The sequence below is a fragment of the Pimephales promelas genome, chromosome 22, assembly GCF_988280905.1.
Source record: "Pimephales promelas chromosome 22, fPimPro1.hap1.1, whole genome shotgun sequence".
NCBI lineage: Eukaryota > Metazoa > Chordata > Actinopteri > Cypriniformes > Leuciscidae > Pimephales > Pimephales promelas.
The window spans coordinates 28207507-28220560 of record NC_142790.1 but is presented as its reverse complement, the minus strand read 5'-3'; the positions used below and the strand labels follow the sequence as shown (position 1 = coordinate 28220560).

Below are 13054 nucleotides of genomic sequence, written 5' to 3'. Positions count from 1 at the left end.
TAACTGTAAATCTCTAATCGAAAAGCAGTCAACCATATCAGTAGTTACACATGTCTGCTGTTAGTGTTAACCACTCAAACGTATTATTATCCCAATGTGAAGGGTAACGTTACCTTACTCTTTAGGATGTATATAATCTTGCCAATTTCCCACATTAAACATACCCAAAGTCAAGATTTAACATGGTATGTGTGTGCGTGTGTGTGTCGGCAGCTGTTCGGGTGTCGTGTCAGGTGAGGTGAGGAATGTGTGTTTGTATGTTTGATTAAGACAGCTGCTGAGTTTATGCGCGAGATTTATTAGCTAATTAAACCCACATTATGATTTCACACACACACTCTGAACCTGTACAAACATGAGTTTGATGCGTTAGGCCCGAAACACTTCACGAGAGTGTGATGTAGAATATGTACCTGAGACGAGAGAGCAGTCCGTTAGCTTTCGGTCACCGATGGCTGACTGAACTGATGATGGACGCTTTCGAAGCTTCGAAACATTTGCGAATCTTTTGTTTCGAATCAGTGGTTCGGAGCTTGTTCAACAAACGATGCTTCGTTACGTCATACTGATTCGAACCTTGATTTCGAAACAATTAAAATCCGATAAAGCCAGGAAGTCTGATACTTGCATGAAACAGAAAAGGAGAATGACTACTGTCTTATAATACACTAATTACACTTATAATACACAAGCACTATAGACTATTAAAATAACATATATTTTATAGAACTAATTTAAACATTTATTTATTTGTAGCTAGACTTTCATGAAAACATTTGCTATTGGTTTGTAAAAGGTGTCAATATAACGTTACATGTTTGGTCTAATTTCCGCTTGACCAGCAGGTGTCGCCAGCCTGTGGTGTTCCCGAACGCTTCAAAAGAGTGAAACAATTAGCAAAGCAATTAGTTCAATTGATTCACTTCAGAAAAGCTGCCTTTCTCCAACCACTTTAATGTGTTGTTACAACATTTACCTGGAACTAACCATTCTGCATCTAAATCTAACCATCTTCCTAAGTAGCTACTTTAACTTGGATTTCACATATTCATTTATTTGCTTTCTGAAAAAAAAAAATAGTTTACAGCACGATTCAGAAATCATAATGCAATGCAACCAGCAGAGTGCAAATATGTAGGCAGTTTAACAAACCCAGCTAGATTCAAAATGTTGTCAGCATTGAACTATAAGTTGTGATGGTTCTTTCTTCTCTATTATGACATAGACCTAGGCTATATCTAAGTGAAATGGCTTTTCGAACAAGAAAAAATGTAAGGCGGGACTCTATTTTATCCATCAGGAATTGTGGTTTGCTATTGGTGGATCTCAGTGAGTGACAGGTTGTCCCGCCCTCACGTCAGCAAACGCATCATCAGAAGAGAAGCTGCAGGAGGGAGAGGAACTTATTTTAATGAAAGATTATGAGGGCACAAAAAAACATCACAAAAGATGATTCTAATTAATCTAATTAAAATCATTAGAATCTAAAAATGATTTTGAATGAATCTTTAATGATTTAAATGAATCTTTAATCATGTTTATTTATTTTATTTTGACATTTTGACTCTTCAATTAATTGATGCATAGCTTGGATATATGTATATGTAAGTCCTCCTCCTCCTCTCATATCCTGACTGGGAGACGCTCACTGCACCTGTTCAAGATTTGTATTGGTTGATGAGAAATACTCTAGTATGTGTGTGTGTCAATATCCAGAGTGGATATTTCACATGAGAGCAAGAAGATGACCTCTGACCTTTGATCTCCGAGGAGTTCGTGTTTCTGTTGAGTCCCTCAGGTTCTCACGGCCCCTGCAGGTGAACATCATTTCAAACACATTCCAGGATCCTGCACCTGCAGCCCGCGCCGTGTGTGTGTGCGTGCGCGCACGTCACTCATCAAGCCGTGATAACACAACACAAAGCCTCTTTGGATTCACAGAGAAGATGATGAAAATCCCGTCACAACATCTTCTCTTTTCAGCCTCTCCATCTGTTTTCCTCCGACACAGAGAAAATAATGAGAAAAATACTAACGGGATAACGCACTGGATTTTGGACAGCCATCTGACACGCTCCAGCAGAACATCACAAACATTCCACTGGAACATCAGAAACATTCCAATGGAATATCGGGAACATTTTACTGGAAATTCAGTGTCTTCACCTCAACGTTTTCCACCAAAACATCACCAAGAGTTCATTGGAAAACTGCTTGTATCCCATATTAGAATTACTATAGTGAATGTAAGGGAAAAACTGGAGCTAGCTTAGCTCTCTAAAAAAGATGCAAATGTTTTTTATATACAGCAAAATTATTATTTCAATAGAATAACCAAAACATTAAAAATATATACATATGTTTTATATGAAAATAAAACAATATATAAATAAATAAAAACCATCATAATCATTAAATAATAATAATACAAAAATACTTTACTGCAAAAGGATAAACTGCAATAATATTCCATATGAGAATTGTGACTTTGAAAGTGAAGTGAGAGAGTGTTTTATATAAAATGGGGTATTATTAGCTACTATAACTAACTCAAATCCTAGTAGAAAACTTTTTTCACTTTTATATAAAAATATTGAATAAATAAAAAGGTAACATATTATAAAAAATATTTATTTTTTTGTTCCCTAAAAAATCTTAGTTGACTTTTGGAGGCAGATATATATATATATATTGATCCCCTAACTATAGATAAGTAACTCCTCTCTCTGACACACACACATACACACACTGGGTGGTCTGGACAATGAAGACAGTGTATGTATGTGAGTGTGTGTGCGTCTTTGATCATGGTGTGTGTGTTTGAAAAGTTTTAGGATCATAATCAGTGAACTAAAATGCTTCTTATTTTAAATTAGGCAAGACTTAGGCCCAGACTCCACCTACACTCTAAAAAATGCTGGGTTGTTTTAACCCAATTTTGGGTCAAATATGGACAAACCCGAAATGTTGGGTTAAAAATGTAATGTAAAAATTTAACCCAACGGCTGGGTTAGTCCATATTTGACCCAAAGTTGGGTTAAAACAACCCAGCATTTTTTAGAGTGTAACAAGTCCAATGGGAATACATGAGGAATGTGTGTGTGTGTGTGTGTGTGTGTCTGGCAGACTTGCCTCTTTTCTTGGCAAAGGAAATGAGGAGCTAAAAATTGATTTCATGCTGTAGAAAGAGCGCTGTAGAGAATGATGAGAGAGGGAGAGAGCCACCTGACCGCTTGATGGATGGTGTGTATGTAGACAATGCCTCACACATACGCGCTCGGGGTTTGAACGAGCTGTCTGCCGCTCTTAAAGCCTTTTGTTGCAGTTCTTCTGTCTGTCCTTCAGATTGTCCAGATTGTTTTCCCATAGCAGCGTGGAAGCTCCGCCCCCCGGGCGCCATGGAGACGCGGCTTTGCATCCCCAGAAGACTCTGAACGCACGGATGGACTTCGCTTTGTGAGCGCATGAGAATGCAACTTTAAATAAGTACTTCTGAAAGCACTGGTCAGGTGTGGGCGCAGAGGAAAACAATCCAAAGAAATAGTCAAAATTTACTTCTTAATACATTTTCAGAAGGATACTGTGAACAATTCCATCAGTGCATGTTATTCTACATACAAAACAGAACGATTTAATAATAATAATATACTTACTAAACCTCTGAAACAACCGTCCTTTTTATATCTGACGTCAGTCACCTTCGTATGGAGGCTTGTCGATGCCTGGAGGATAAAATCACGTTTCCTCCTCGACCATCCTTTTTTATTTAGAAATATTATGGAAATCAACTGAGTTAAAAAGAACATAAAACATAAAAAGTAATTTTAAGCGCGTTAAGTTTGAAGGTTCTATGACCATGGAGTCTGACAGACAGACAGACAGACAGACAGATAGACAGACGGACGGACGGACGGACGGACAGACAGACAGACAGACAGATAGATAGATAGATAGATAGATAGATAGATAGATAGATAGATAGATAGATAGATAGATAGATAGATAGATAGATAGATAGACAGATAGATAGATAGATAGACAGACAGACAGACAGATAGATGGACAGCCAGACAGATAGACAGACAGACAGACAGACAGATAGATAGATAGATAGATAGATAGATAGATAGACAGACAGACAGACAGACAGACAGATAGATAGATAGATAGATAGATAGACAGACAGATAGATAGATAGACAGACAGACAGACAGATGGACAGCCAGACAGATAGACAGACAGACAGACAGACAGACAGACAGACAGACAGATAGATAGATAGATAGATAGATAGACAGACAGACAGACAGACAGACAGACAGACAGACAGACAGATAGATAGATAGATAGATAGATAGATAGATAGATAAGAAAGACAAGACAGACAAGACAGATAAATAGACAGACAGACATAGATAGATAGATAGATAGATAGATAGATAGATAGATAGATAGATAGATAGATAGATAGATAGATAGATAGATAGATAGATAGATAGATAGATAGATAGATAGATAGATAAGAAAGACAAGACAGACAAGACAGATAGACAGACAAACAGATAAATAGACGGACGGACGGACGGACGGACAGACAGATAGATTAGACAGATAGATTAGATAGATAGATAGATAGATAGATAGATAGATAGATAGATAGATAGATAGACAGACAGACAGACAGACAGACAGACAGACAGACAGACAGACAGACAGACAGACAGACAGATAGATAGATAGATAGATAGATAGATAAGAAAGACAAGACAGACAAGACAGATAAATAGACAGACAGACAGACATAGATAGATAGATAGATAGATAGATAGATAGATAGATAGATAGATAAGAAAGACAAGACAGACAAGACAGATAGACAGACAAACAGATAAATAGACGGACGGACGGACGGACGGACAGACAGATAGATTAGACAGATAGATTAGATAGATAGATAGATAGATAGATAGATAGATAGATAGATAGATAGATAGATAGATAGATAGATAGATAGACAGACGACAGACAGATTATTAAGGTAGTCTAACTGGTTGCTAGGGTGTTGCTATGCAGTTGCCAGGGTATCCTAGTTGGTTGCTAGGGTGTTCTGGATGTTTTTTTGGCAGTTAATGAGCACACAGTCCACAACACGAAATGCATAAAAACAGAGTAAATCTCAAACGTAATCAAACTGTATCTGTGTATCTCAAACTGCATTCAGACTGCAATCAGAGCTGTGAGTCTCCTCGGGTTTGTCTCAGTGTTCAGTTCATTCTTCTTGGCAGAATGAAAAACTCTCCATCAGATTGGAAGGAAACTTAAGTTCTTCTGCAGATGCTCAGTTGGACTGAACTCAGCGCTGGGACATTAATCTTTGGGTTCTGAGCGACTCTCGCGTCAGTTTTATGGCATGTTATGGGTCATTGTCATGTTGAAAGATCATCTCAGTCCCGTGGACGGCCTGTTCCAGCTTCCATCTTTTTTTCCTGCTGTCTTTATGAGTTTTCCAGTGCTTGCCACAGTAAAGAATGTGACTGTATAGGAGGTTTTCCTGCAGTTATTCTGCGGTCGGCTTACGCCAAGCATCGAGAACCAAATCGGGTCTTATCGGAGCGTAGAATCTTCTCCGAACTGTCCAAAGAGTGTTCGGCGTGCATTTGGGCCGAACACCAGCTGAGATGTGATACGAGTCTGTTTGAAACTAATTCCTTCGAACGTGCCGAGCAAATTGAAAAAAGAAGAAATGGAAGGTTCTGGAATTGCCAAGTCAAATCGCAGACGCTGTGGGGGAAACTGAGGCAGGCAGAACACGCAAGCAAACCTCTAACATAACACAGCACATCTCGGAGAAACACACACCGTATAAAAGGACTCGCTTTAATTTGAAGCACCTGTGCAGCACAGGACTCTCTCTTTTACCAGTGTGACCCATGCACCTTAAAGGGATAGTTCACTTTGAAATTAATTTTTGATATGTTTTATCTTACCTCAAGGGCATCCAAGATGTAGGTGTCTTTGTTTCCACACTATTTTCAATAAAGACATTTTAGGTCAAACCGTTCTTGTCTGTCAGTCATATAATGCAGGTCTATGGTCACCACCTCAAAGAGCAGCACAGAGGAGTCCAAATTAAACATGATTTAATGACTTGTGAATGTAAGTACACATTGATGGCCTAAGACACGAAACGAGCGGTTTGTGTGAGAAAACCAACAGTATTTATATCGTTTTTACCTCTTATAATCACAGCCACGTCCAAGTGATCTGAATCAGATGTCCAACTGAACCGAACTGAACCGTGTCCAACGTTACGCCGGAAGCAGTGTTGGGTAAGTTACTCTAAAAAAGTAATTAATTACTAGTTACTAATTACCTCTTCAACAGTGTAATTAGATTACTGTACTAATTACTCTCTCTAAAAAGTATTTAATTACTTTTAATTACTAATTACTTTCAAAATCCCATATCAATCTCAACCAGCTGAATAATACAAGTCTTAATTCTTTCAAATAAATACTATAAAATTGCATGAATTATCCTTAAACTGACCAAGGTGGAGAAGGTTACATTATAAAAACATACTTTTTAGCATCAGACAATACATTTTGATGTTAAACCCACTATTGTTTTATGTCTGATCTCACACTTTTTTCACACATATTTTACAATAATTCGAGTGCGTTCGTAATATTTAGACACCTCATAAAATGCATACGATTCGATGTGAGATCGGATTGATCTATACACAGTATTTACCTCAATTACATCAGAAGTAACTGTAATTAAATTACAGATAAATGAAGAGTAATCCCTTACTTTACATTTTCAAGGGAAAAGTAATTAAATTACAGTAACTAATTACTTAGTAATTAGTTACACCCAACACTGGCCAGAACTGATCTCTCGCGTGTTTACGTCACGCATTGTTTACACAGAGATTTCGGAAGTTTTACCTTTCATTGAACATATTTAGATATACGGGAAATCGCAATGGAAGACGATTTCGATATATCTAAATGTTTAGTGAAAGGTAAAACTTCCGAAATCTCCGTGTAAACAATGCGTGTTTAGAAAGCTCCAAATTCACAAATAATTTCACATCTCTTCTACATAAATGACCCATTTTAAATACACACTCATCTTTCCAGAGGTGAAGTATCCTTTTAAGTAGCCGCCTAGCAATAATTTTACTTAAAGCCGCAGTCCGCAGTTTTTCCTCTCTGTCGCCATCTCTGTTCGAAATCTGCAAGTGCGGTCATTCGCCGAATTATCAACTTTACTTCTTGTGTTGTGCCTCGACACGAAACAGCGTGGATGAACACAATGTTTTGAACACAATGAACACAGACAGACTGTGTTGCTGTGTGATGATGATGTAAACTTAGTGAAGGTTTGGCTTCTTTGCATATTTTTGCTGGTAAAAATAAATAAATAAGGCCATTTTAAAGAAGCCGTGCAATTTTCTGACAAAATATACACAGAAATGAACACACGAATGGCTTACTTTACAGTTGTTTCTGTGCATTAAACTAGTTTACAAGAAAACGTGTCCAAAAGTTTGACATGGAGCCAGTTGCATAGACTAAAAATAGCCATAATGTTACACCAGTGTCTTTGTGTACTAGCACAGAGATTAGCGAGTCTCTTTTTGGTTTCAAAATAGACCATTTTTCTTTTTATGTAGGCTAACTGACTTAATTATAACAGTCTTAACCCATTAGCTGTCACCCCCCTTTTAGAGAATGGGGGTTAAAATGCACTATTCACACTTAAATGGTTGTAATTCCAGAATGCTTTGGAATATATATCCAAGTTTGATCTTGTTTAAAGAAAACACTCAGCAGATTATTGATGAAGTGAAAACACTTCAAAAAATGAAAGTATGAAAAAGTTATGGAAGTTTAAATTTACAGTAAATCAAATATACTGTACGATATATTTTTTTATTTTACATAAAATATATATTTTACAAAATATTTTTTACTATAAAATTACTATAAAATCAAAGCCATAAATCTAACCAAGTTATGTTCCAAATTTTAAGTTGATATCACAAAAATTGAAGTTCCCATGAGATTTTGTTTAGGCGTAGTACCAAAAATAGCCACCGGGTGCCATTGAATTCCATTGAATTTAATTGTATAAATTCTGCCTTTACAAATTAATACATTTCTGTCCAAATATCAATTTTGTCACAACATTTGGAACCTTGAGACTCAGACCTTTCTGACAATATGTGTTTTGTCAAGATTAGAAAAGGTTTACCGTTTCTATGGTAACGCAATGTTCAATTATAAACTGGTTTTCACAAGATGAATTCTGAGTTTATAAGCTTTCAAATGATACCAAATTTATGATAACTACTAAAATATGTGATATAATAAAAAAGGCGCTAAAAAAATTATGTTATATTTTAGGATAATATATATATATATATTATAAATTTTAGAGGATAATATTATACTATAATTTTTTTTTTTTTTTGAAAAATACTAGATTATATGTTTTATTATGAACTTTTAGCATAAAAACAGAAGTTTCAATGATTAAAAGTGGGTGCATCGACTTTTTGTGACTAAGGTCAGACCTCATGTTATGATGCGGATTTTTCTGAGGTGCACTCTTGTCATAAATTCATCATTTACTCTTCCTACATAATTTGTAACACAAAACAGGGGTAGAATATCTATTTAGAAGTCTTAGACCTTTCCAACAATATATAATTTGTCATAATTAGATTAAGATTTAATACAAACATAGTGAGGCGTCCCGGTAACGAAACAAATATGATTGCTAACTTGTAAGATTATGCAACTTTGTTTCTGTAATTCAACCATATAAAGCTTTTTTTTTATATTTAAAACAACAAAATAGCAAAGATTTTAGCTCCTCGCCTACTTTTGTTTGATCTAAAGCCAGAACGAACATGAAAACGGTGTGTAAAATAGCTACACATGCGAGATATGGCTTCAAGAGTCCCTTTCACTGAAAGTGTTGAGGTGATTAGAGCCGCATGCTGTCTCTCTTCACCAGCTAATGAGATACGCAAACTCGGGACTCCATTTCTAATTGTAGTACCTCAGCGTTAGTGTGTGTGTGTGTGCTTTGGTAATCCTCAAGACGTGGTTTAATTGATTCGTGTTGAAATAAAGGATGAAGTTTCCAATTTAAACCCGGTAACTTGAGAGAGAGAGAGAGAGAGAGAGAGAGAGAGAGAGAGAGAGAGAGAGAGATTGGGTTGGTATGTGTGGAAGTTCTTGTATCACAACCCCAAAAACAGTCTGTGTGTAATGATGACAGAGGTTAAAGAAGAGAAAAACCCTAAAAATCCTCGAGTCCGTCGTCTTCATGCTACAGACCTCTGTGTTCTTATTCAACTCCGACTAATGAATTTACTGAGATGATGTTACAGCACTTTGAGGGGCTATTTCACCTTAAATGCTTGGCGCTTTGTATCTTAAATGACCTACAGTACGCTAATTGCAGGTTCTGTCCCTCTGGAGCGGCCTGGAGTTAAATGTCGTGCTGAAGGGTACAATGGTGACAGAGAGCGATTGTAATCTATGTTACTCTCCAGGTCCTGGGTCGCCCCTGTATACTTGGATGTGAAACCGCAACCTTTGTGTTTGCAGCCCAGATCCTGAACTTGGCACACATATACTGTACACTCTTCAAAAGAAAGGCTCGACGTAGATTTGCATTTCCTCAAGGAAACAGCCGTGGACGCAGAAAAAGACCAGTGTTGAGGCATTCGGTTTTAGCAAAAGAAACAAGCTTACATCTGGGATAGTTCACTTTGAAATTCAATTTTGGTGTGTTTTAGCTTACCTCAGGGGCATCCAAGATGTAGCTGTCTTTGTTTCCGCAGTTGTTTCAGATATTTTTAGGTCAAACCGTTCTTGTCTGTCAGTCGTATAATGGAGGTTACCGAAGCGCCCGCGCCCTCAGATCACTTGGACGTTGCTGTGATTACAAGAGGTAAAAACGATATAAACACTGTTCGTTTTCTCAAGCAAACCGCTCGTTTCGTGTCTTAGGCCATCAATGTGTACTTACATTTACGAGTCATTAAATCATGTTTAATTTGGACTTCTCCGTGCTGCTCTTTGAGGTGGTGACCATAGACCTCCATTATATGACTGACAGACAAAAACGGTTTGACCTAAAAATATCATATGCACTTGAGGTAAGATAAAACATACCAAAAATTAATTTCAAAGTGAACTATCCCTTTAAGATCCCTTCACAACACTCAACATGCATCTGAAAAGGAAAAAACACAATTTAGTGTCCAAATAATGCAAGACACAATACCAACCACAATCCTGTCAAAATAAAACAAAATAATACAATTTATTAATTTGATAAAATGTTACATTATATAAAAATATTCTTAATTTGTATTTTCTAGTTTCTAGTTTAAATAAAAATCCTTAAAAAAATATAATATATATATATATATACACACATATATATGTATATATATATATATATATATATATACATATATATACACACACACACACATATATAATATATATATATATATATATAGATTTTTTTCGCCATTTATATAATCAAGCCAAAAACATGTGATGTTAGATGTTAAAAACAATTATATTAAAAAACATCTTCTGAAATCAGTTTTGATTCATCTTATTTTCAGGATTTTTACTGAGAAACAAGTATAAAATTCAGAGAAAAATTAAGATTTTTCATTGGAGAATCAGATGTTTTAAAGCCAAAGCACTCAATTTAAAGAGAAGAAAAAATCTCTTCCTAGCAATTCAAGAATGATATACAGCCGAAAAGTGTTTTTGATAATACGATTTGGTGCTAACTATACAAATCTTCACAGATCCTTTAAAGCGTTCAGCATTCGCATGAAGCTTATTCTTAACAAGCTGTTTTAAGTCATTAATTAATCATCAGCTGGTTGCTGAAACACACAGGAAGTGTCAGACGAGTTTCCTCTCTGCTGGCTGTGTGTGTGTGAGCGCTCAGCCAGTCTAAGCAGAGTCATTCTCTAAGATCAACAGCAAAAACACCTGAGAAAACACAGTAATAGCACCTAAATTCTCCAAACTCCCCGTACGCACTCGTGTAGAAATATCAAGACATGTCAGTGTAATGTATACAGCCCAACAGAAACCTGCTCGTGTTTATATACATTTGAATCTGCGGCTCGCTCTGTGTGTGTGTGTGTGTGCCAGAAGCGAGTCACGGTGTGTCCCCAATGCACCTTTACACATGATCACTTCCCAAGTTATTCAGTTTGAACCCGACCTGAGCGAATAATGTCTAAGATCTGTTATAGATTGAATCATTAGAATTAATCTATAGAAATGCAGTGAGCGGTTATAATGACGATCTGATCTCAATTAAAGAGCGTTTGTTTATGTTGTTTCTAACTGACTTTGAAAGGATTCTGCCAGTGTCGATGTAGCTTTATTTCTCTCACATGTGCTTTTTATTATTCTACATCTGCTTTGACCCTCCAAACCATGTCGGAAAGTTACCAAAAATCACTCACTCTGGCTTTACAGAACACATACACATGCACAAACACACACACACACACACACACACACACGCTCAGACAATGGGAATCTGCTCTTTCCTGTGGTTCCTCTTAGCTAACATTCTGGCAAGATCCTCTCAATGTTATGAACAAACCTTCTAGTAATGTGGTTACAAGTTATATAATACTGTTCTCAAAATGAAAGCAACAGAATGTTAGAGAACTTAAAAAAAAAATAACAGTCCCATAATGTTCATTTTGCTGATAATTTACTCAACCCCATGTCATCCAAGATGTCCATGTCTTTCTTTCTTCGGTCGAAAAGAAATCAAGGTTTTTGATGAAAACATTCCAGGATTTTCTCCATATAATGGACTTCAATGGGGACCAAACGGCTCAAGGTCCAAAAGACAGTTTCAGTGCAGCTTCAAAGGGCTTTAAACGATTCCAGACGATGAATAAGGGTCTTATCAAGCACGTTCGTGACTCTCCAATTCGAACTCGTTCATCAAAATGAACAAATCTTTTTCCGAGTCAATTCGATCGTTTCGTTCGTTAAATGCACCAAATGACTCGGAAAAGATTCGTTCATTTTGATAAACGAGCTCGAACAGGAGAGTCACGAACACGCATCACAGAACAGAGCAAGGCGACCATTTGAGCTTATAAAACTTAAACTTTTTTTTTTTTTTTTTTAAATGAGCGATCGTTTCGCTTGATAAGACCCTTAATCATCGTCTGGTGTCGTTTAAAGCCCTTTGAACAGTTTCCAGTTTGCACTGAAAGTGTCATTTGGACCTTCAACCATTTGGACCCCATTGAAGTCCATTATATGGAGAAAAATCCTGGAATGTTTTCATCAAAAACCTTAATTTCTTTTCGACTGAAGAAAGAAAGACATGGACATCTTGGATGACATGGGGGTGAGTAAATTATCAGCAAAAGTTTTTCAAAAGTGAACTACTCCTTTAAATGTGTGAATTGGCCACGACACACAGGAAGTTGAACTTGAATGACAGGAAGAGGAATTCTCTGAACTGCGATTCAATATGTGAATAATATATGATGGTTCAGTTTTCAGGAAATCCATGCATATCACTTTGAATTAAAACATCTGCCAAATGCATGAATGTAAATAAAAACTATAGGTGCTTTACATTTCAAAAAGCATTCTCTATGCAATGCTGAATGGCAGTGTTTAGGTGCTTTGACACCATTACACACAGTGATACAGAATTACAGCTGATAAATACCAGGACAAAGACATACATCAACTAATAATTTATTTGTATATTTGATTAATTCAGTGGTCATTGCAGTTACAGAAACGAGTGATGAGAAGGAGAGAAACTCTCCCAGTACGTCATGTGGAAACATCCTCAAACTGCACAAGTACATCTTCATACAGACACACATCACATTCAGTCTAATGGATGTACAAATACATACACATATTCATTCACACACACAGATACGTCAAATATACAGTCGTGTGCAAATCGAAACGTTCGGTTGATTTCTGCGCGTCTTCAA

The 13054-nt window shown here is 36.6% G+C and overlaps 1 protein-coding gene across 2 annotated transcripts in view; it reads right to left on the bottom strand.

Moving 5' to 3' along the window:
* Window positions 1-12787: 12787 nt before the first annotated feature.
* ntn2 (netrin 2) overlaps window positions 12788-13054 on the bottom strand; it is a 40976-nt gene continuing 40709 nt past the window's right edge. For both annotated transcript variants that reach the window (XM_089125592.1, XM_089125593.1), the window contains one exon: window positions 12788-13054. This exon is cut by the window's right edge and continues 2614 nt beyond it. The gene's annotated coding sequence lies outside the window, so the exon portion shown is untranslated.